This window comes from Panthera leo, chromosome C1, assembly GCF_018350215.1.
Source record: "Panthera leo isolate Ple1 chromosome C1, P.leo_Ple1_pat1.1, whole genome shotgun sequence".
Taxonomy (NCBI): Eukaryota; Metazoa; Chordata; class Mammalia; order Carnivora; family Felidae; genus Panthera; species Panthera leo.
The window spans coordinates 176,276,292-176,279,601 of NC_056686.1; positions in this window are offsets into that span (position 1 = coordinate 176,276,292).

Sequence of the window (3,310 nt, forward strand, 5' to 3'; positions counted from 1 at the left end):
TTACAATTTAAAAAACTCTTACTATGTCATAAACTCTTATTTAAACTTGATAAATATACAGAGGGATATTTTAGTAACCTAATGAAAAATTATATACCTCAAAGTACTAGCTAGTCTTATTCTCAATAGTGAAGCAAGAGGGGCACTCATAGTAAAAAAAAAAGTAATAACACAAGGGGACAACTATTGATCATCATGAGTATTTATGATTGTTTCATCAATGTAATGATATTTTCAAAAACAGATATAAATATTGGAAAAGAGACTACAGTATCATTATTTGTAGGTTGATATGCTTACCCACCTGGAAAATTCTGAGAATTAAGCAAAAGGATACCATAATAAAGGATTTCTAGAAGTTAGCCGTCTTTCCTATTTATATTTTAGGCCACTTAAAAAAAAAATAAATAGATACATATAGATAAGTGGGTTAAATTATTTACCTTTTGAGAGAGACAGTGAGAGTGGGGGAGAGGCAGAGAGAGATGGAGAAAGATAGAATCCCAAGCAGGCACTGCCAGCACAGAGCCCGACACAAGGCTTGAAACTATGAAACGATGAGATCATGACCTGATCCAGAACCAAGAGCTGGACGCTCAACCAACCGAGCCACCCAGGCACCTCAGCCATCTTTTGAGTCTAGTATAAATAGCACTTTCTCCATGAAGCCAAAGCCAAGGAAAGAAGGGATGGTGGCAACGGGAGCTAAAAGGAACCAACCTCATCACACTTGTCACCTACAATTTATACATTTATTATCATCCATTTATCTGACAAATATTTATCACCTCTCCCTCCATGGCCCTTCCGTGTCCTCCCACATGAGACCACCAATCTCCAAAGCTTGGTGTTTATCCTCCCACCTTTCTCTATGCTCATACAAGCCAATTCTATGAGTCAGCTTCTGTGATGCAGTAACAGGGGTATGGGAGGGCTGCTAGTTGCATCTAGTATCTATTCTGTCCACTGGTCATGGTAATAGAATTTTAATCTGTGCATATGCCACTAAAGACTATATTTCTCAGGCTTCCTTGCAGCTAGATATGGCTGAACACTGAGTTCTGCCACTGGGATTTAAGTGTAATATGTACCTTCTAGCCATGTTCTTAAAAGAAAGGAACATGCCTTCCCCTTCTTGTTTCTCTTTCTCGATGACTGGAATGTGAATACGATGGGAAGAGTTGGAGAAGGCATGTTGGAGTTTGAGATGAGAGCTTTATGTTGAAAGTGACAGAACAATAAGATCAAAGGAACATAAACCTCCTGGTCCCCAACACCACTGAGCCACCTATTTATGTAAACTTTTATAAGGGAGGGAAATACTTTCATCGTGTTTGAACCACCATATGTTGACTGTTACTATGCTAACACAAATAATACAACTCTCGAACAAGACATGTTGTTCCCGGTTTTTGTTGTTGTTGTTGTTTTTTAATTTTTTTTTTAACGTTTTATTTATTTTTGAGACAGAGAGAGACAGAGCATGAACGGGGGAGGGGCAGAGAGAGAGGGAGACACAGAATCGGAAGCAGGCTCCAGGCTCTGAGCCATCAGCCCAGAGCCCGACACGGGGCTCGAACTCACGGACTGCGAGATCGTGACCTGAGCTGAAGTCGGATGCTTAACCGACTGAGCCACCCAGGCGCCCCTGTTCCCGGTTTTTAAGGAGCTCATGGTCCACCATGGAAGACAAACAAGTCATTAAAATGCTATTTTGTAAGTGCCATATTAGAGAAGGCACCAGGTACATGAAGCCCTTAAAGGGCAAAAAGCCTAGTCTACAGGGATATAATGTTTTTATATGGCATCTGAAGGAAGGAAGCTGGAGTGGTATCTACTCAATCCTGCTTAAAAAAAAACTTCTCTAGGCTTCAGTGACAATACCCTTCTGAATTTCCTCCTCCTTCTATGGCTGATCCTTCTTTGTCCCTACTCCCACACCAACTGACTTTTTCAAAGATTCTCACATATATTCTCTCTCCAGGTGATCCCCTTCATTCCCATGATTATACACAGCACCTCAGTGCTGATACCTGCTGAGTCCAGCCCTCTCTTTTGAGCTTTAGACTCATATATTTAATTGCCTACTTCACAGTTCCACCTGCATGTCTTACAAGCATCTCAATGCAGTATGCCAAAATGCGAACTCTTCTTTTCTTCCCTCCAACCCGCTCCTCCCACAGTCTTCTCCCTCTCAGTAAAGGTTATCACCATCCACCCAGTTTGCGTGAGCCAGAAACTTGTGAGTCATTCTTGCCGCCTCCTTTCCCTTGCCTCCCACACCCAAAACATCACCAAGTGTGCTGATACATTTCCAAACACTCTGTCTCAAATCCATCCACTTTCTCCAGCCCCATCGCTACCACTCTGCTCTAAGCTACTGTTAATCTCTCTTCTCACCAATGGCTGTTTTCTAAATGAGTCTCACTTCCTTCTGTCCTCTCAGTGCCATTCTTCACATAATAGCCACTTCCAGATCTTTTAAAGGTACAAATCAGACCTCTTAAATGTCCCTCAATGGATCCCATTGAATGTAAATTGAAATCCAAAATGCTTAACAGGAGGCACAGGTTTCTGCCTAAACTGCCTCGGCCAACTTCTCCAACCTAATCTCTTGACATTTACCTTTAGCTCCCCACTCACTTTTTTTTTAATATGAAATTTATTGTCAAATTGGTTTCCATACAACATCCAGTGCTCATCCCAACAGGTGCCCTCCTCAATGCCCATCACCCATCCTCCCCTCCCTCCCACTCCCCATCAACTTTCAGTTTATTCTCAGTTTTTAAGAGTCTCTTATGGTTTGGCTCTCTCCCTAACTTTTTTTTTTTCTTTCCCCTCTCCCATGGTCTTCTGTTAAGTTTCTCAGGATCCACATAAGAGTGAAAACATATGGTATCTGTCTCTGTATGACTTATTTCACTTAGCATAACACTCTCCAGTTCCATCCACGTTGCTACAAAAGGCCATATTTCATTCTTTCTCATTGCCAAGTAGTATTCCATTGTGTATATACATCACAATTTCTTTATTCATTCATCAGTTGATGGACATTTAGGCTCTTTCCATAATTCGGCTATCGTTGAAAGTGCTGCTATAAACACCAAAGCTGAACTCTTTGCTGCCTCAGAGCTGCCTATTCTGTGGGGCAAGGTCTGCCCAGAACTCTTCCCGGCCCTCTCCTCAGGTCTTAGTTTACTACTTCCTCAGAGGACTTTCATATCCTCCAATCTAAATTACACCCCTCCATTTTTCTTTTGCATAGTACCTTGTTTTCCTGCCTGTGCAAGACTGCTCGTTGACTTCCCAA